The sequence below is a fragment of the Manis pentadactyla genome, chromosome 4, assembly GCF_030020395.1.
Source record: "Manis pentadactyla isolate mManPen7 chromosome 4, mManPen7.hap1, whole genome shotgun sequence".
Lineage (NCBI taxonomy): Eukaryota > Metazoa > Chordata > Mammalia > Pholidota > Manidae > Manis > Manis pentadactyla.
In genome coordinates, this window is record NC_080022.1 from 82903597 (window position 1) to 82926351 (window position 22755).

The window sequence follows — 22755 nt, forward strand, 5'->3', positions numbered from 1 at the left end:
GTCTACACCTGTGACCTAGGAGAGAGGATCATGGGAAAATTGTGACTTATTCCATGAAGAGTCTGGGCAAATAGAAAGGCTGAGAAGGCACCTGCATATAATAATCAAGAGGTATTGACTTCTGCTGAGGGTAGGGACAAGATTTATTAACCTAAGAGATAAATATTGACTGGAAATTTGGACAGTTCCTCTTTTACTTTCCAGAGACCTCATGAATTACTTAAACTGCCACTCAGACACTAGAAACTTAAAATTTTACTCCATTTTTATGTCCATCCTTAGTTATAGACCTCCCGAGGAAGGAAAATCTTTGTACTATATTTTAGAGAGATATTTAAAATCCTGCTAATTATGGCTTCATTTTTTTCTATTCTAAGATTCTCTGGCCAGAAGCCTTTTATTATACAGTAATAGGTTTTCACATCCTTGGAGTTTTTTCCTGTAGTCTTCAGTGTCTGGCTGTGAGTCCAAATTTTGATTCATCTCATGTGATAGCTTTAATTCTTCCCCTCTCTAGGTTTTCTCATCCTTGAAAAGTGTTTGCCTCCTGTGGAAACCCCTCATAGGCTTGCAAATTGTGCAAGGGATGTCTTGGGAAAGTTGTGCTTGGAAAGCCCCTTGTTGTGACATGCTTATTGTTAAGAGTCATAGTAAGCTCTCTTTTCCTGAGATAAGCTATTCACAGATGCCCCAATCTAGAGGACCAGGTTTGGATCGTCAAACATCCTGGTGTCTGTCCTTTTGTCCCATTGCTTGGAGTGTTTGTGTGTGTTGTCAGATGTTAGTCAGGTTTATTCTCTATTCAATCTTGATGACACAACCACCACCTCAATTAACCCGCTTTCCTTTCCAGACCTCTTTCCACAATATTTCTTTCCTTGGAGTTCAACTTCTTTCAGTAAATGTAGAGGTACACCTCCCCATTATATTAAAAGCTTCACAACTGTAAATCTGTGAGGCTTCAAAAATGTGCTCTCTTTATTTAAATACACTTCTCCCTGAGCAGAAAAATCAACACCTTCCACAGCCTGCTCTCGCTAAGAATGAGTATGTTTAAAGCTCTTATCTCCTTGACACAGTAAATTACTGAAAGTATTCACTCTAGTTACTTTGGAATATCTTAGAAACATTCGTGGCATTAACATCGTGTCTTGCAGCTTTTGAAGTTTTATTACTTTTCAGGCCTTTTTTTTATTATATAGTTAAACTCTAATCCCTTTCTCTTCTTGTGGATTTTGTGTTTGCTGAAGACCTGCATGGAAGAAGTATGCCTCTCCTTGTATGCATTCTGCTCCCCTGATCTCATGCCTTTGGAGGCTGATAGGATTTATAATTGCAGATGTTACTACTGTATTTTCTAATTCTTTCTGGGAGTAGTTACCGTGTGTTGACAGGGAAGGAGCAACAGCAAGGTGCTGAGTCCATGCTGCCTTGGTAGCAGTTGAAAGTCTTGATAGAAGTGCTTACTTGTGACCAAGCAAGATCCACTTTCTAGTAGTAACACCTTTCTCAGTAAGCAACATTTGAGTATATCGCAACTGTGCGGTGTCCTACAGGAAGTGTTAGGTTGTGTTGAGCTAAAGTTTGTACAGCATTCTTTGATGCTTCATTACTTTACAGTCTGCTTGTGGCCACAAAGGTTGGGAGAGTGGAGCTGAAGATTAGGGTAATGCTGGCCACCAGCAATGCGGGCGTCATGTGCCATCAAAGCCCGTGAATGGAGAACATTCCTCATCCCTAGGCCCCAAGAGAGGCTGATTCTCAGCGATAAATTCATGTAGGAGTCCTTGCCTCAGGAAGGCGCTGGGCATCATCAACAGCAAGAAAGCCCTTGAAATTCTCCACCAACAGAGCTCCAAAGAGGTTGAAAATCAACCCGCTGCCACAAGGTGGCGAAATCACATTGATGTCCTTACTGCCCAATTTCTCCATGGAAACCTTTTAATGTCAACTCTCGGACGACAAAGGTATCATTTTTACATTTCAATAAGAACCACTTACATCAAGATTTACAAAGCATTTCGGTGCATCCAGACAACTCTGCATGTATACTGAATAGCGCATAAATAGGTAAGGTTGAGGCTACTGAGTAAAAAGCAAAAGGGTATGCTTTGTTTTCTTATAGCTACTTTTGAGACCCTGCGCTTTCCCCACATTTTATGACCATTTTCTCTCTGGATGTAGCTGATTGCCTGCAATAAAGCAACCCATGAAAAATATAATTTAAATATTAAGAATAGAAAACATTAAGAATCTATTTTAGAACATATTGTAGAACTGTTGTGAAGTGCAGTTTACGTTAGATACAGGGTGACTGTGAACAAGCATGCAGATGCCATAGAAAATGTTTTAAGTGATCATAGGAGAAAAAGGGCAGCATCTGGACACAGTCATGGCCGTGTACCCTGTTGTTACTGCTCATCGGGGCATGGGTTCTGCTCTGACTACTGGTTTCAAATCCTGGCACATTCACTTGTATTCTTGGGAATTTCATCAAATTCTCTGTGCATCAATTGCCACATATTTGAAAATATTTACAAACAACGCTCCAAAGCACTGTTGTGGGATGAAATGGATGAATTCATATAAACATAGCTGCTAGTAGCCAGCAGAACTTTGAGGAAATTAGATAAAGATGCCCTTTGGGGTGCACATATTCCCCTCTCTAAGCTGTGTGGCATGGTAAGCAAAACTGCTGCTAGATTTCAGCCTTCTCCCTTTACCCTTGCTTTGAAAACACCCCACACTATTGTACGTCTAGATTCTGCATGTAAAGCACTTAAGATGAGGGCTGACAAGGAAGATGGGCCCTCTACAAGCGTCTACTGTCATTATCATCAGATCCCCAGTGGCCCTCTCACTGCCCCTTTCTTGTGTTTGGTTTATTCTACAGATATGTCCGAAATGTGCCCGTAAGTCGGGTAAGGTACAGAAGCAATATTTATCAAATAACATTATAAATGATATGCTGGCCTGATGGTGAAAACTGTGATGAAGCATCAATGAGTGCAAGTCATGTGGAAGAAAGACCATAAAAGGAGTAAAGAGGTCCTAAAGGGCGGGACCTAGCTCCCCAACCAACCTGCAGTGCGGATTGCCCCTCCAGTCCTAGCCCGCTACCCAGACCAGTGCTCACTCCAACTGGTATTGGGACCAGGCTACGCTTTTAGAAAAGGCCTGTTGATTTATTTATCACTTTTGAGGACATCAGGTCTCTGGCACCCAGTTTTGACCCATGGCACCATAGGTCACGGCTATTCCACAGGACCTTGATGTGTCAGCCTGCCCGGATCAGAGTGACAGCTGTACCACCTGGCTGAGGGCTACGTGGCATCCTCAGGGTTGTTTCCATGTTATTGGTGAGTGTGCAGAGGATTCCAGACAAGGAACCTGTTGACAGAATCAAGCTTGTGACAAGCCACAGGGTTTCAAGGCCTTTTTATTAAAAGAGCACTGTTATGTTCTTTAACTGTAGCATTAGGAGCAATTCCATAATGTGCATTAGAGAGAGTACACAATATAGGCAAGATGCCTGATCAGGGACCTTTCAGTCTAAATAAAACAAATGCTAACACAGGAAAGGTAAAGAATGGGGCTGTTTTGCCCTGACAGTTCACATCTGGTTCAGAGGACATTGGCTTCCCTTTAGGAGAGGAATAAAGAGTATTCATGCCATGTCACAGGCCATTTGACACAAACCCTCTGTTTTACTAATTTAGTCTCAGAAGGCAGCTGGTGAGAATATGTATGTTTATTTTGCAAATGAAGATTTCTAAAACATGGCTAGAACCTTATTTGGGGGGAAGGGACTACCTTAGAAACTAAACATGAGTAATATGTTTTAATGATACAGCAAGTAAGTCCATTCTGTTGTTTGGGAACTGCTAATTTTCTACTCATTCAAAGGAAAGGGGGATGTTTTTTTCCTAAAATAAAAATTTTCAAACTGTCAGGTTTTATCCTATAGGCCACAAGCCCTTTGGCATCATATTTTTGTGAGATGATGTGAAACATCTTCTTTTTTTTTACTTTTGAAATAAATGTGTTATTAGTACAAGAAAATTATGTGTATTGTCAACAAAGGATAACCACTCCTGTCTGTTGCATTTGTCTGACACATGGCTATGGAGCCATTGCAGCACTGAGCCACTTGAAAAGTCATTGATCCAAAGTACAGTATTTTCAGGGCAGCTATTGTAAATTCTTCCATAAGAGAGTCATACTGGGTAGTTTATGATAATCTCTGAAGCTGTCCTTAGTATTAACCTGGGAATATTCACAGGGTGAGAGGATGAACATTTTTACGGGCCCCAGCAGAGGTAGGAACCCCATCTGCAGGCACAGATTGAGACCAACGTGAAGCTGTAGGGGGATCTCCCACTGGCGGGCTGGAGCGCCTGCATCAGCTGGGGAACTCTTGACCTGGTGACCTGGTTTTCATTCTTCCCTGCTGTGATGGAATGGCAGCTTGGGGAGGTGACGGAGTTGTAAAATTGAAGAGAAGGAGGTAAAGTTCCAGATTCTCTACCTCCAACTTCAGCAAAGTAGATTTGAACATAGTAGTTTTGCACATTGGGCTTCTAAGCAAAACCATGTTTACAGGGCTGCTCTTAAAAATTTGTTTTTTAACTGGTGTAATAGAAAGAGTTAGTGCTCAGAAAACAAAGAGAGAGAAAGAGAGAATGAAACTAAGTCAAAACAAGAGGCCTGATTAACACTGAGTCTTGGGAGCATCATTCCTGAGAACTGGATGAGGGAAGCCAGGTCAGAGTGTCCTGACAGCTTTGCTGGGCCCAGGATGAAATTAATTTGAGTGACGAGGAACAGGAATAGAAAAACAAAATGAAACCAAAACGACTCTCTCCTGAACGGAATTTTTCGTCTCAGATATACCAAGCTGAGAATTTAAATTGTCTATTTTGCCTATTTTTTCTCATCATTTAATGTATTCAAGTTGTCCTGGTTAATTTTAGGTGTCAGCTTGGCTAGGCTGTGATGCCCATCTGTTTGGTCAAATGCTAGTCGAGATGTTACTGTGAAGATATTTTGTAGATGGGGTTAACATTTATAATCAGTTGACTTTACATAAGACAATGAGCCTCTATAATGTAGGTGGGCTTCAGCCAATTAGTGCAAGGACTTAAGAGCAGAAACTGAGGTTTTGGGAAGAGGAAGAAGTCCTGTCTCAGTAATAGAAATCCTGACTGATTTTCCAGCCCACAGGCCTGCCCTACAAATTTCAGAATTGCTGGCCCCAATTATAAATAAGTATATATTTAGTTATTATTTACTAATTACCTATTGATTCCATTTCTCTGGAGAACCCTAACATGCAATTATTCCAGAGAAGTTTTGATCACACCCTAGACTTATAAGAAGAGAAAAGGCATGACTACAGGAGCAATGGGGCCTACATTCAAACCCCAGCTCTGCCACCTATTAGCAAGGCCCTATGTAAGCTATTCAATCTCTTTGATCCCTGATTTCCTCAACTGAAAGATGGGAGTGACATTACTTACTTTCTTGGTATTGCTCTTATGAGAATTAAATGGCAAAATATATGAAAATAGACAGTACAAGATTTGATATAGAGAAGGTAATCACAAATGGCAAAGAATGTGGATTATCTATTTTATCTATTATACTGAAGAACATTCAGACTGCTTGCTTTACCAGGTATTCACATTTGTGAATACCAATCCTATTTCAGTTTCTATTTCTAGGTATAGTCAATTTAAAATAGTCTTTAATATATATAAAAATATCCTACTTTGGTTTCCATGAATCAGTAATGCCACAAAATTATTGAAGAGAAAAGGTCCCAGATCCAAATAAGAATGACAGTCTACATACTTTAAGACCCCCCCCACACACCTGGGAGATTCACATTTTATATCACTGTAGTAAAGACTGACAAATTCTGCCGTCTCTGGTCTCCGCCAGCTTTGCGTGATCTGATTATGTTAGTTCATTAACCTCTTGGCAGATTTCCAAGTTCTCTTCTCCTTCCCCAGTGCCATGGTAAGTTTTACTTCCTCACTCTTTGAAATTGGATGTAGTCATATGATTACCTTTGGACAAAAGTGTGAATGGAGGGACATAACACTTCTGGGTGGAGCCATAAAAGCCATTTCCCTTTCCCTGCCTCTGACATTGCAAAAGCATGAGTTAGATGGATCTGCAATCAGCCTGTCTCTGAGTGCGAACAACGGGCAGCTCACGCCTCTCTGTTGACCTCCTTTGGCCATGGTACACATGACTCAGAAATCAATTTTTCATTGTTCTAAGCCAGATTTTGAGGTTGCTGCTGCAGTATAATTTGGCCTATCTCATGTGATGTAGGATTTTGGAAAAAAAAAAAAAAGAGAGAGAGAGATGTTGTTGTAAGAAAATCCTAAAATATATGGCATATGTTAGTAGTTAGATTGCAAGTATTTAAGTAAACTATTAGCAGAATCTGAAAGGATAGTAAAATGTTTCACAATATCAAAATGTACATGACCACAGAATCATTTTTCCTGGAATCCCTATTAGCCAATATAGTTTGAAAAATGCTGATCTAGAAGGGTTCACTGCAGTCCTTTCTCCTTACATATGAGTTATTGCCAAAATAAATATGTAAATAAATAAATAAACAAGTTCTTGATGAAATACTATATAGATGGAAAGTGATATTCCAATATTTCTTTCATAGGCTATTCATTGTTATGCCTCCTGCTGTTGATTCAAACAGCAAAGTTTTTTCTCCCTTAAAGGCTCTGTCATCCCATCTTATTCTTCAGTTTAATTCAAATAGCATCTTCTCAATAAAGCCTTACCAGATTCAATATCATGATTAATTGCTCATTCACCTTAATTTTGGACTATACTTCATTTCTAGCATGTACCATCTTCTGCCTAATAACATAATATATGTATGTCATCCCCACCAGATTCTAGTCTCCTTTAAATGTGGAACAATATCTTATTCACCTTAATATCTCCTACAGAATTTAGGACAGGATTATACTTTTAGATTAAACTCAGTGAATGTGCACTGAATGAAATCGTGCTAAGAGCAAAGTAATGATATCATTTTATTAATAATAACAGGAGCAACAGCAATAACTTTAGCACTTGCAATTGTGACAGAAACTATAACACATTCATGCAATTATTTATTCTGCTTTTCACATTTTATGTATATGGTAAGTACTGCTATTTCTCTTTTATAGACAAGAAAATTGAGGCTGAGAGAGGTTAAGCCACCAGACCAAGTTTGCAGAAATGATAAGCAGCTGCCATATTGGCAAATCCAGGCCTATATATTGGCCTCAGGTACAGAAAAATAGATATTTACAATTACACATATATATTGGCACACACTTGCATTGGGGTTTCCAATTTAGGATAACCCCATAGTCAGGCAGATTTAGCTTTGAAAAGCAATGAAAATAGGATTTGGACTACAGGAAATGAAAGAAATAAAGAGAGAAATTGTAAAAGATGAAGGGCATACCCCATAGAAACAGATAAGTAGGTTGTGGCAGACACCCCTCACACTTTCCTCATAAATATGAAGAAATGGTAAAGAGCAACAGACGAGGGAACAGAAGAGGAGGAAGAGAATGAATAAATAAATAAATAAAGGGTGTTGCTGCTCATTTTGCAGGACTGAAGATGAGAGTGAAGCCAAGTGATCTTCTGGCTTCAAGCTTTAGAGATATTGGTGAGGAAAATATGCAAATAACACCATTGGATGTTAGATGTCGACAGAGCTAAAATAAGCTGCGGATTACTTTTTAATAAAAGTAGCTTTGGAAGTTGTCTTTGTCTCTTATCCTTCTTACTTGCTGCATTCTTTAGAAACCCTGCCATTAGCATTAATTGAAAGAAAGCACCGAGTGTGCTTAAATCTTTGTCAGGGGGGAAAAAGACTCCACCAGATCCAACATTATGCTCTGATGAAAAGATAATCCTATTTCTGTGACTTGCCACAATTGATTTCTTTGTGGACCATCCACAATCCCATTCATACAGGACAGTTGGTATTCAATGTAACTGTGGTTTGTCAAATGCTTAATGAATGCCTACTATGTGCTAGTCCAAGGTCAAGTGTTGCAGGGAACATAAAGGCCATCTCTCTGAGTGTGGAAAGATAAAATGCAAGCACGTAACACATTTTGAGACTGTAGAGTAGCACAGGATATATGTAGAATTTCAGAAGAGAGCAGGGTGAGGGGGTGCAAAATAATGCTGAATAGTTAATGGAGGAAGAGCCACAAGAGCAAATACAAAGCTGTAAGCAAAGTATTGTCAACATGGTCAGAGAAGTTAAACCACAAGGCATACATTAGACTGTGGCATACTGACTGTCCACCAATGTCTGGGGATTTCTCCTGTATCCACAGTTGATGTGAGAAGTGCATAGATCTAGGAGTGAAGACAGGAAGGGAATTCTAGAGGGTGAGTCAGGGAAGCCTGGGTATGCCTTATCCAAAGAGGTTTATGAAGCTCATTTTAGAAATAAAACTAGGCCTGAATAATGTAAACCAATTCACACAGATGAACAAGCTGATTTAAACACAGACCATCAGGCCCCTAAAACTGTTTTCTTTTCTGTTTTTCTCCACGTTACTCAGCTTTCACTGCCATAATCAGAAAAATGGCTAAGATTATATTCAGGAAACACAGGGTAATAGATAGCTACCAAGATGTCTCACCTGTACCACCCTCTTCTCTATGAATACCCAGAAGGGCTCCCACAGGCACATGGTAACATCAGTTTTTCCCTCGGAGCCATTTGCCCCCTGGTAACCCTCTCCTTCTGGCCGGGTTCTCTGAGAATGTAGTGCGTCAGGGCATAGTTGGGGCAATCAGTAGCCTTTCTTCCTATCTCATCCTTTGACCCTACTTGTTTTTTTTCAGAGATGATTAGCCCCTGAACCAAATTGAGTAAGAAAAAGAAAGTCAGCCAAAGTGGCAGGGCTTTTTTATGTAACTAGGAACTATCGTCAGTTCTGTGTGTTCTACCGTGTGTCCAGTTATTCAATCAAAGCCTTTCTGCAAAGGGAAAACACAAACCAGAAAGTAGCAGATTCTGCCTCCTCTGGAAGCTCCCCTATGTCTCGCCCCTGGAGTCCAGAAGATGCCCCAGAATGATGATGATGAATTCTCCTTTCTGCTTAAGCCAACCTTGTGGATTTCAGTCACTTGCAATAAAAATAATTTAACCAAAGATCTTAGAGGATTTAGTAGTGAAGTGAGGATGCAATGTTTAGAAAATAGACTGATATCCAGAAGGGTTTAGAGAAACAGGGCAAATGGTGAGATACTGAAAGAGTAATGTGGCTTAGGAAGTTTGGTCCAAAAATTGAGTAAGTGTCCCTTTATACTGCACCTGTCACATGGTTACAGGTTTTCTGAGCAGGTAGAGATTTTAGAAAATGTGATTCTGAACTGATCAATAGCAGATTATTTGTCATGCTAATGCAGGTCTCCCGAGTTGAGGAGTTGGAATGGGTAACATGTTTACCGTGGCAGCCAGCAACAGCATGAATGTTGAAGAGTAGCCGAAAATAGGTGTAACTTGGACATCTTGTGGGTTTAATTCCAGATAACCTTCATAAAATAAATATCTCATAAAGCAAATCAAATGAATTTTTTGGTTTCCTAGTGCATATAAATTAGGTTTACACTATGCTGTAGTCTGTTAAGTGTGCAATAGCATTATTTTCTTTTAAAAAATGAACATACCTTAATTTAAAAATCTTCTATTACTAAGAAATGCTAGCTATCATCTGAGCTTTCAGAAATTATAATCTTTTTTCTGGTAGAAGGTCTTGCTTTTCAATGCTGATGGCTTCTGACTGATCAGGGTGGTGGTTGCTGAAGGTTGGGGTGGCCGTGGCAATTTCTTAAAATAAGACAGCAGTGAAGTTCACTACATTGTTTGACCCTTCCTTGCATATATGATTTCTCTGTGCCATGTGTTGCTGTTTGATAGCTTTGTACCCATAGTGGAACTTCTTTTAAAATTAGTCAGTCATCTCAAACCCTGCCACTGCTTTATCAACTAAGTTTATGCAGTATTCCAGATCCTTTGTTGTCATTTCAACAATCATTACAACATTTTCACCAGGAGTAGAATCCATCTCAAGAAACCACTTTCTTTGCTCATCTCTAAGAAACAACAACTCAAACATGAAAGTTTTATCATGACACTGTAGCAATTCAGTCACATCTGCAGGCTCCACTTCTAATTCTAGTTTTTTTTGCTGTTTTCACCACATGTGCAGTTACTTTCTCCACTGAGGTCCTGACCCCCTCAAAGTCATCCATAAGAGCTGCCAAAATTCTGCCAAACTCCCATTAATGTTAATATTTTGATTTATTCCTATGAATCACAAATGTACTTAATGGTATTTAGAATGGTGAACCTTTCCAGAAAGTTTTCAACTGACTTTGCCCAGATGCATTGGAGGAACCACAATTTATAACAACTACAACTTTATGAAATGTATTTCTTAAAGAAGAAGACTTGAAAGTCAAATGATTCTTCAATCCATGGGCTGCAGAATGGATGTGGTGGGAGCAGACATGAAAACAATATTAATCTCATTGTACATCTCCATCAGAGTCTGAGGTGACCGGATGCATTATCAATGAGAGTCATATTTTGAAATGAATCTTTTTTTTTCTGAATAATTCTCAAAAGTAAATATTAAAATAGTTTCAATAATTAAAATATTCAGTATATCATGTAAACTGATGATGCCATCCAGGCTTCGTTGTTCCATTTATAGAGGACAGACAGAGAAGATTTAGCCTAATTCTTAAGGGGCCAAGGATTTTGGGAATGGTAAATGAGCATTGGCTTGAACTTAATGTCATCAACTGCAAATAGCCCCTAGCACAGGAGTCAACCTATCCTTTGAAGCTTTGAAGCTCGGCAATGACTGTTCCTCTCTAGCTAAGAAAGTCCTAGGTAGAATCTTCTTCCAATGAAAGGTTATTTCATCTACACTGAAAATCTGTTTTTCTGTGTAGCCACCTTTATGAATTATCTTAGCTACATCTTATGGGTGACTGCTGCAGCTTCTACATCAGCACTCACTGCTTCACCTGCACCTTTTTGTTATGGAGGCGGCTTCTTTCCTTAAGCCTCATGAATTAACCTCTGATAGCTTCCAACTTTCCTTCTGCCGCTTCCTTGCTAAGCTTAATCATTTCTAACTTTTGATTTAAAATGACAGACATGTGACTTTTCCTTTCACTTGAACACTTAGGGGCCATTTCAGGGCTTATTGATTGGCCTAATTTCAATATTTTTGTGTCTCAGACACTAGGGAGGCCCAAGGAAAGGGAATGAGATGGGGGAACAACCACTTGTTGGAACACTCAGAACACACACAGTGTTTGTTGTCTTATTTAAGAATAGTTTGCTGTCATATTTAAGTATAGTTCAAGGCACCTGAAAACAACTACAACAAGTAACATCAAAGATCACTGATCACAGATCACCATGAAAAATACAATAATAATTTTAAAAGTTTGAAATATTGCAAGAGTTACCAAAATGGTACAGAGAAACACAAAGTGAGCAAATGTTGTTGGAAAAATTACATTGATAGACTTTCTCAATGCAAGGTTACCACAAACTTTCAATTTTACAGAAGTCACAACAAACATAATATATGCAAAGCACAATAAGTAAAGCACAATAAAATGAGGTATGCCTGTATTACCTGCTGATCTTGGCTTGGTTTTCCCACATGTTCTGGATGAAAGCTAATCTAGGATGGTTTTCTTGGGGACAGATCTTCTCCAGGCAGGCTAGCTCAGGCTTGTGCATGTGGTGATGGAAGGGTTCTGAGAGAGAGAGAGAGAGAGAGAGAGAGCAGAAATGTGCAAGGCCCTTTAGTCTTGCACTCGTATAACTGCCACATCACTCCTACTGCATTCTACAGGCCAAAGCAAATCCATGGTCAACTTACATTCAAAGGGTAGAAAAGTAGACTTCACTGCTTGACAGAAAAATCTGCAAGGTCATGTTGCAAGGAGTGTCGTTAGAGGCAAGAACTATTTGGGTCAGAGGGTATTTTGCATTCTAGCTAGCAATACAATGGGGGTAATAGCAATATGTGCTACATGGTGTTGTTGTGAGTATTAATGAGTTTAGCACAGCTGCTCAGTGTTTGGCAGATGATCAGTGCTATGAAAGTGTTAACTTTTCTTGTTGTCTTACTATCTGAGAGGAAACAGAACAAAACATTTGCCCCCTTCTCAGCATGGGGCAACAATGTTCCAATTGTGCTTTTTTAAATCAGATTTTTAAATACAAGGCAAAGAGTGTATCCATTATTGAACAGAGCGATTTTCTTTCAGCATTTAAAACTGTAGGAGAGGCAAGAGATAGAATCTCCAGTTCCATTTTTGCCAGTGTTTATTGTGACTTCTGGCAGGATATCACAGGTGACCAGGCTTCCATTTTCTTCCTTGTAAAATGAGGGGTCTAGACTGATGATAGTAAGTGTCTCCTAACTGATGACTGTTGATTAATTCTTCTAAGAATTATTCTTTCTAATTTTATTCCAACAATTAATGGGAAAGGATGAGCTTTCCTATCGCATCAATGGCTTTTAATAAGAGAGAATGCCAGGGGGAAATGAGCTGCTGAGAGTAACCAAGAACTTAAAGTAAATTGTCAAAAAAAACTGACCTAAAACAATTTTCTGAAAGTCAAATTGTTGGAAGGAAAAATTGGTTGAAAAATATTATCTGATATAGATTTTTTATCTTAGTAATTTGGATGCACTTGAAGAAGTTTGTGAGCTTTCGTGAGTCATTAGGCATTTTTATCTTTTTTTTTCAGAATTTTAGGGGGTGGAACAAAAGTTGCTATTTTTCTCATTCCTAATTCATAGACAGTCAATTATGTCTATACTGTTCATTTGTCTGAAAGGTAATTGTTCTAAAATCAATGTTTCCAACCACCAGTTAACATTATTTTATAACTATTTGAACTTAGTATAATTTTTCAACTTTTATTCTTATTTTAGCACAAAACATTATTTCTTTTAATTTAATGCTGTTTGTTAAAATGTTTGATTTGATTTTTTGCCAGTGATGTTAACTTCCTTTATCTAAATGTATTTTTTGTTCCATCTTGGTTGTACATTTGTTATGTATTTCAGCAAATTTTACAGAAAAGCGTTTTTACTACTCAATGCTGCTGTCAGAATTGAAGCTACAATGAAAAACATCTACAGTCCCAATGTGGCTTCTTGAAGAGCTTTAAGCTTAGATTTAAATTTGTCAACCTAACAATATATAAAATGATGTATGAGTGAAACTCTTGATAGCAGATGACTGAGCCAGTGATTTCTTCACTATAGAAAGGGGAGAAGAGAAATACATGCCAGCTTTCTTAACCCAGTTAATCCTTACATTATTTTGATAGTTGAAAGACTTAAAGATTGAAAGGAAAAATAGGTGAATGTAGTGATTAATACAGCTTCAATGACATCCAATGCCTTCATTCTTTACAATCACCTTTTATGACAGCATGTCATTAATTCTGCAGATTCCTTAGAGTACACAATAATTACAAATGAACAAATGACTCATTAAAACAGATTTTCACTAATTTGTTTTGGACAACTTGGTACAAAACCATAAAAGTATTGCTAAACAAGAAAAGGAAATGTGATAGGATGAAAATGCATCGTAAGTTGAAAATGAAAGTTTAAAGAGCTGGAGAAAAATCCACAAAATTCTGGAAAAGAAGAAAATGAGGCATTAAAAGTCTAAACACCTTCTCCAGTGTTTCAACATTAATAATATATGAAATACCAACTACAAAAGAAGAGTTGCATTTAATTATTTTGTACCACTTTGGTTATAGCCAAGTTGTTTTTTTACCAGATTGGCTACTCACAAGTAGAAGCAGTAATCAGAGTCAGGACCCTTGAAATGTGACCAGGGCTAGTTCATGGTGCTGCTTCCAACCAGGCAGAATTTGATCTGAATTTGTTGTCAGATCTTCAATTTCTTGCTATCTGTTCATAGTTTATTTTAAGTTCTGACTTCCCTACCTAAGGTATCCCTGGATTCTGCCTTAATTTACATCTAATGAGAACCAGTTCAGGTTTTCAGATTTCTGCCTTCACCTTTAGTTTTGTTTATTAACTCCTCTTTCTTTTGGGGGGACTAAAATGGGCCAAGGTGCTCATCAAAACTTCACCTTGTGGTTATTCTTAATGGTAATGGTCACCCTCTGTATAAAGCTGCTATCTCAGGGCTTCCTGTAGTTGTCTCTGGTTCCTATAATCAAACCAGAGCCTCAGGGAACTGGTCTTCATGATGTATCTCCCAGTGTCCAGCAGGCCTGACATTCTTACCCCTTGCCCCAGAGCCATACAGGTAAGCCGACTAGCAGCCATGTTGTATTAGATGAACCACCCTTCCTGATCACACCTTCTTGTACCAATAGTAAACACCTGAAAAATCTGGGTCAGACTTCTAGAATTTGAAAGGCTACTGTAATTTTTCAGGTGGTTAAACTATGCAATGTGAAGTCAGATGCTGAGATGGGAGGGCATTTTCCATTATGTTAAGCAGCAAACCAGAGAAAACAGGGTTTTTTTTAACAGTGGAAAGATACTTTATTCTTTATTAAGCAATATTCTTTCACCAAAAAATCAATGTTGAACAGTTTAGCATTTATTGATACTCACTACAGGCCAATTTTCTTTCAGTTGTATGCAGTAAGAGTCCACAATTTAGCAACATTTTCCTGCTTAGTAAATCTATGGGTACTGTAATCAACAAATTAAATTACCTACAACCACTTACTTACTTTTTAGAAATTATGGTATCATCTTAATCATTTTTAAGTGAACAGTTCAGTAGTGATAAGTATTTCATAATGTTGTGCAACCAAGCTCCAGAACTCTCTGTAAAACTGAAATAGTATATCCATTAAACAACACCTCCCTACTTCTTCCTCCCACAGCTCTGGCAACTGCCATTTACATTCTGGCTGTATGAATTTGATACTCTAGGTACCTCATGTAAGTGGAATCATACAGTATTAGTCTTTTGAGACTAGCTTATTTCATATAATGTTCTCAAGGTTCATCTCAGAATTTCTTTCCTTTTTAAGGCTGAATACTATTTCATTGTATGTACGTACCACATTTGTTTATCCTTTCATCAATTGATGGACACTTTGGTTGCTTCCACCTTTTGGCCATTGTGAATAATGCTGCTATGAACCTGGTATACAAATAGAAAGCCAGTTTTTAAATGCAGAAAAACTAGAGACAATAAACAAAGGGAGGTTTCTAATACCTTTTCTATTCCTGGTTCTCATTATCGAGACCACCTACATTTCTGTTCTGTTCTTGGCTTACATGAATCACTTTCATATCCCTATAAAATAAATCCTCCTTTTTTAACTTAAGATGGCTCAGGCTACTGTCTGTTATTTTCACCCAAAGAGTTTTGACTTATGTATGAGTAGGAGAATTAAATAAAGACAAGTTCAAGTCATTTAAAAATATTTCTTTTATTCTGTAGATAAAAAATATAAGAAAATGTCACTATCAACAAAGGAATTAAAAAATTCCCATTATCAGTAGAAGTCAAAACACCTATGAACTGCTATACCTTTAGTAAGCAATGAGAAACGGAGGAAAAGATTCTCAATGAAATGTAAGAAGGAAGGTCAGTGAAATTTTAGATTTGATTATTAGTTACTGTTTTAGTTTTTCACTGTCTCTCTGAGAAACTAGAACTATCCAACAGGTAAGGAATCCTCTGTGAATAGTTTGTCTTATTCATGAGCTTCACAGATAAATGAATCATCAAGGAAAAAAAATAGATGATGTTATCTCTTTTGCAAGTTCCAAATAGCCCTCCCAAGTATTCATTGCATGCCTCAACTTTTTTGAAACTCTTAGCTTCATCGACTTTGAAATTACTGATAAATGTTCAGACTATCTATTAGTAGTGTCCATGGTATCCAAACAGAAGGGTTGTTCTCATTCCATATCTCCAAAACAGTTGAAGCAAAAAAAACAAATCCCAACACAGAATCTTGCTTACTCTTTCTTGTAGTTTTCATAACTACCTTATCTTGGATATTTCATCAAGTCAGAAAAATACTAAGTGATCTTCTCTCCCAAAAATGTCAGTAAACTCTCCTAATGAAAAGAAAGCTAATCTCTATATTTCTTTGGCACAGTCTTCTATCCATTTTCTCCAAAGTAATTTCAGTAATTCCGACCTTGGCTCCCAACCCCCACAGAATTCTTTGAGCTTCTGCCTCTTCCTTTCCCATCTCTCTTCTACTAATTTTCTCAGATGACCTGCTGCTTTTTCTCACCATACTTTGGCCTTGTATTTCCTTTAGCCTTTCTTTCTCTCCTTCTTTCACTCTGTCTGGGTAGTTTCTTTTTGAATACTTTATTTCTCAGAGACAGTGCTAGAGAAGCACATACAACAAAGAGAAAGGGGAAAGAGACAGTTTTTAATGTTTCTTCACGCCCGTGCTGATATTCTCTCTCCGCACTGAGATGTGGCAGCTTGAATTTGTGGCATGTTTAGAGTTTTGTATTGAGAAAGTATAAAGATCTATAGAAAATCTTCCCAAAAGCCTTCTGAAGAAGTCTACATGTTTTGGCATGGTTGTGTGGTGTGAGTAGCCAATTCATGAATTAGGAGGAAAATTCGCATTTCAGTAATTTAAACACCTAGGAGAACTGGACTCTTGCAAACTTTCTTCATGTTGGAACCCTTTTCTGACTAAATTTCTTATTTTAAATCGATGTTACAAAATGCAACGTAAAATCAAATAACTTCTCTTAAATGATTTCTCTTAAACATCTACCAGTGAATTATTATTAAAGTTAACTTTTCTTTGGGTTTATACAGATTATATTCAACTATAAAGAATTCTAGTTATATTTTCATATATATGTATTCTCTCTGAAAGCCAGGAGAAAAAAAAACTACCAAAACAAAAGCAAAAATAAATAAGAGGTCTACATTGAACTAAAAAGCTTCTGCACAGCAAAGGAAACCACCAACAAAATGAAAGGTAGCCTATACAATGGGAGAAAATTTTTGCAAACAACATATCTGATACAGTGTTTGTTAACATCCAAAATATGTAAGGAACTCATAGCACAAAAACAAACAAGCCAACTAAAAATGGGCAAAGGATATAAATAGATATTTGTATAAACAAAACATAAAAATGGACAAGCACATGAAAAAAATGTTCAACATCATAAATCACCAGGGAAATGCAAATCAAAACCACAATGAGGTATCACACCTGCTGGAATAACTATTGTCAAAAAAAGAAGAGATAACAAATGCTGCAAGGGATGTGGAAAAACGGAACCCTTGTACACTGTTGTTGGGATTGTAAACTGATATAGCCAATATGGAAAATAGTATGGAATTCATGAATTTAAAAAATAAAACTACCATATAATCCAGCAAACCACTTCTGAATATATATATCTAAAGGAAATGAAATCACTATCTTAAAGAAAAGAGGTATCTGTATTCCCATGTTCATGGCAGCATTGTTCCAAATAGCCATGGTATGGAAACAACCTAAGTGTCCATTGACAGATTAATATATAAAGGAAATGTGGCACATATATACATATATAAAATTTAGCCTTAAAAAAGAAATCCTTCCATTTGCTTTGCAACAACATGGATGAATCTTAGAGGGCATTATGCTAAGTGGAATAAATCAGACAGAGAAAGACAAATACTATGTGGTTTCACTTATATGTAAAGTCTTTTTTAAAAATGTCAAACTCATAGAAACAGAAAGCACAAAAGTGGTTTTCAGGGGCTACAGGAAGGGAAAAATAGGGATAGGTTGATAAAAGGGCATAAACTTACAGTTATAAAATGAATAAGGCCCAAGGATGAAATATATAACATAGTGATTATAGTTAGGAACACAGTATTATATAATGCAAATTTGCTATTAAGGAGAATTTAATGTTCTCTTCAAAAAGAAAAAAATGTGTGGGGGAAGGTGTGTAATGAATGTGTTCATTAGCCCAATAGGTGAGAATCCTTTCACAATGTGTATGTATACCAAATCATCACTTCGTACACTTTAAATACTTTGTAATTTTATTTGCCAGTTACAACTAAATAAAGATAAAAAAAAAACTAAATCATATAAAAATTATTTTGGTTCATTTTAAAAAATCACCCCATGTATGCAATTGATGGTATATTGTCTAGTCAATAGTCCCCATTTTGCATGAACAAGTAAAAGCAAATGTTGAATCTCAGGCATCACAGCCTCTGTCAAAACTAAAACATTTAGTTAAACTATGAAATTCACTAGTCAAATTTTTTATTAATAACTGTTATGTGCACTGTAGTTTGAAATTGGTAGGTAGGGAAGGAATCCATACAAGTCATGAGCAACTTCTCAAGGGGCTCATTAGCTTGGTTGGAGACACTGAACAAACATGCACAAAAATATTATTTAAAATCCAGTGTATAATCTTATAAATGTAAAAACGTCAAATGAAAATTATAAAACAAAATTCTTGTAGAGATCCAGACAAAGGAAATAGTCATTGGCATGGATAAACATGGAAAACTCCAGATGAGGTGAAGGCTGAGGTTAAGTTGAAAGACTTTGTAAGGGTCAGAGTAACAGGAATTTAGACCAGTATATCAGGAACATAGCTACAGGGTGGATTATATGGGCAAAGACAGAAGCAAAATTATTCCCAGCCTGCTCAAAGTAGAAAAAGAAAAGAATAAAGAGTATACTTAGCAGAGTTTTCAAGAGAAAGAAAAGAACTTATTTGACCAATAAGAGAAAAAAGTTTTTCAGTAAGTGAACCATTTTCAGAGGTACAAAGGTTCTAACTTGATTCTGTTTTATACAGAGAATGAAACAGATATCTACCTTACTAAAGTAATCTTAATGACTTCCAACAAATATTCCAGTCACTTCTCTGTTCACAGTTTCCATGCTAAGAGATAATTTAATGAGAAAGACATTTAACAGAAAATAAAAATAAAACAAAGCAAATATCTCTATAATACATCTGAGGATATATTCTTCAAGATAATATATATATTGAGTATATTTCCTTGAAAAAATACATGCATGAAGGTGTGCACATACAAATACACTCACACACACATGCATTTATGTCAAATTCAAATATAAATCAAGATATTATGATGTACTGTTCTTGTTTTAAAATTGAGATTGTGCACAGAACCTTACAAGAATCAAGAAGAAAAATTTAATCAGTAATAAAGTTGAAAAATATTTATTGTGCTTCATCATTAATCATTAGTCATGTGACTGTCCTTAAAGAGCATGAAGAAGAGTGTTTCCTGGGCTTGGTGTACTTTATTCTCATAGAGATCTTCTCAGATTGGATTATGTGTACACCAAAGGTTATGTGGTCATGTGTTGGGTGCCATGAGATAAATGCAGTGCATTTTCCTAGAATAACAATTTTATCTGATGGTTTGAAGGTAGGGCAAGTTAAGTAATTTAATAGTAAACAATTGAAGACATAGTTCTTACATTAAAGCACATACAGAAAATTTTCAGTGCAGAATACAAATTCTCTTGAAATTTCATGAAAAAATATGAGTCATCAAGTATATTTCTTCCATGTTTGGTTGTGTAAGCTATGTCCCTGCTGGCCAGAGGAGTAAGGAAGCTTCTTAGAGGGGTTTAGAGCAGGTTTATTCTCCTTAGAGGTAGTCTGGGAGAAATTTTTGAAGTATAATTGTTCCAGTTGATTCTATATTTCCCCCATAACTATGTATCCTACTTTTTATATAATTTTATTAATGGAAGAGTAGAAAGATGATGGTTAAGTAAAGTTATTTTCCAGGTTTTAGGAATAGGTGTAGTAGCCCATTCTAACATTTAGCAAGGCCCTTAAGCTCTTTTGGCATAGCCTCTGGAGCTGGAGGATAGGGACAATAGCTCCAACCCCATCTCTATCCTTTTTATTTTGTCCTACGTCCCCAAAATTGTTCCCTAAGTCTGTGGGCAATACGAGACAATCAGTTCAGTGTTCACTGTTAACCTTCAGGGATTAGTAGCTTTCTGTGCAACTGAATGTTCCCAGATTAGTCCCTGTGGTGAACCACCTGCCAGGACTCAGCACATCACAGGAAAGCTGAGAAGCTAGTAAAAGATTTAAAGCTCAGACTTGAGCTGAGCAATCAGGGCATTTTTCTACTCCAATTTACAGCTACTGTGGCATGACCTAATTTTTCATCTCTAGTTTGGTTTTACCTTTCAATTCTGTGGCCTAATTTACCTAATAGAATTTGTTTCACAAATATTAATGGAAATAATTTCAATTTTCCCAACATAAAATTAGGGAACACTGCAATCCAATATATCCTTTAAAGCTTCATTAAGTTCTCATTGCGAACACTTGATATGTACTGAAATAGGTATTCTTGGCTTCATGCAAGTAAGAGCTGGCCTTTCTTTTGTATGACAGAGACATTGAACCAGTAACAGAGAAGCATGAGGGAACTCCAGTTCTGCACACAGTGTACCCAAAGTGTACATAAAACGTAGGCTTGACTTGCTATAATGGATGTATTGATGTGTAAAATGGTATAATTTTTTATAAATTTGCATGCTTTAGAAGGGGTAGAGGCTTTGCTATTAAACAAGATATTGTAAGGAATATATGTACCCTGGTCCTGCTTGAAACAACCAAAGTAAAACAGACAAAATATATGATAAAAGAGCTTTCAAAACACTGGATGTCAGGCAATGAAGGGAAGTAAATCCTGACAGATAGGAAACAAACAAGGTGTACTCTGTGATTTCCTCAGCTTATTGCCTTAAGTATTCTGAGACCATAGTGCACAGAGAAGAATCTCATGTAAAGCCGATCAACTCTCCAAGTAGAGAAGACAGAGCAGGAAATTTGGGGAGAAAAAAGTGATTAGGTTTTGCCAAGATAAAGAGAGCTACACAGAGAATCCCAGAAACCTCAGAGGGTCCTCCTCAAGCACTCAGCAAAATCCCTACTGGTCAGTGCATATATATGAAGGAAATTCCCCAAGGCTAGACAGCATTGTCTCAGAGGAACAGAGGAAACCATGCTCAGTGTTCATACTGGAATAGGAATAGTGCCTGTTTCCATCCCCCAGAGCAGAAAATCTCACAATTTATGGCAGATTGAGTAGAGTTTCCAGAAGTGTCTTAAGCAGTGGGAAATAATTAGCCATAGACTAAAATGCTTCTCTGTTCCTATATTCTGTGGGATATAAATCTTTTTTTAAATTGGGTGAAAGCTAACAGACTTACTTTTTTCTTTTATTTTCTTTCTCTTTTTCTTTGGTACCATTAATTTACAATTACATGAACAACATTATGGTTACTAGATTCTCCCTATTATCAAGTCCCCACCACATACCCCATTACAGTCACTGTCCATCAGCATAGTAAGATGCTATAGAATCACTACTTGTCTTCTCTGTGTTGCACAGCCCTCCCCATGCTCCCCCCTACATTATGTGTGCTAATCATAATGCCCCTTTTTCCCCCTTATCCCTCCCTTCCCACCCATCCTCCTAGTCCCTTTCCCTTTGGTAACTGTTAGTCCATTCTTGGGTTCTGTGAGTCTGCTGCTGTTTTGTTCCTTCATTTTTTCTTTTTTCTTGTACTCCACAGATGAGTGAAGTCATTTGATACTTGTCTTTCTCCACCTGGCTTATTTCACTGAGCAAATATTTTTAAGATCTTAAAAGAAAGACTAAAATGGGTCAAACTAGTTTTTAGTTTCTAAACTACTTCAGCTTAAAGCTCATGGAGAGTTATAGGAATAAAACATGTATAGAACTGAAGAAAGTAATAATCACAGCACTCACATCCATTCAAAGGTTACAACGCATGCAAAAGGTCAGAAAATATAATCCATATTGAGGAGAAAAAGCAATCAACTGAAAATAATCCAAAACTGACACATACTAGAATTAGCCAATAATGACAGTAAAACAATAATTATAACCATATTTCAGATGTTAAAAAAACACAAATTGAAGATCTAAAAATGAAAACTATAAGATCTGATATGAACAATACTGTGGATGAAATTAGTGGCAGATTAGATATTGCAAAAGAAAAGATTAATGAATTTGAAGACATAGCAATAGAAACTATCCATAAACTAAGAGAAAAATAGGAAAGAGCATCAATATTCTGTGCAAAAATTTCAAGCAGCTTAATATAAGTGTTATTGGAGTTTCCAAAACACCATAAAAGTATTTGAAGAAATAATGGCTAAAAGTATTCCAAATTGATTTAAAAATTAACCTATATACCTTAAATCCAAGAATCTTAATGCACCCCAAGCAAAAGACATAAAGAAAACCATATCAAAACACTTTGTAATCAAATTATTAAAAACTCATGTTAAAGAAAATATTTTAAAAGCAACTAAAGAATACAGGCACATTACAAAGTACAAAATGTAAAAATAATAGCAAATATCTCATCAAAAATAATACAAGGCAGAAAAGAATAGAGAAACATCATTAAAGTATTCACAAGGGGAAAAAAACTGTTAACCAAAAATTCTATACCTAGAGAAATTTATTTCAAAAATAAATATGAAATAAAGATTTCTTTAGGCATACATAGAAAAACTGAAAGAATTTATCATTAGTAGACTCATACTAGAAGATAATTTAAATGACATACTCCAGATGGAAAGAAAA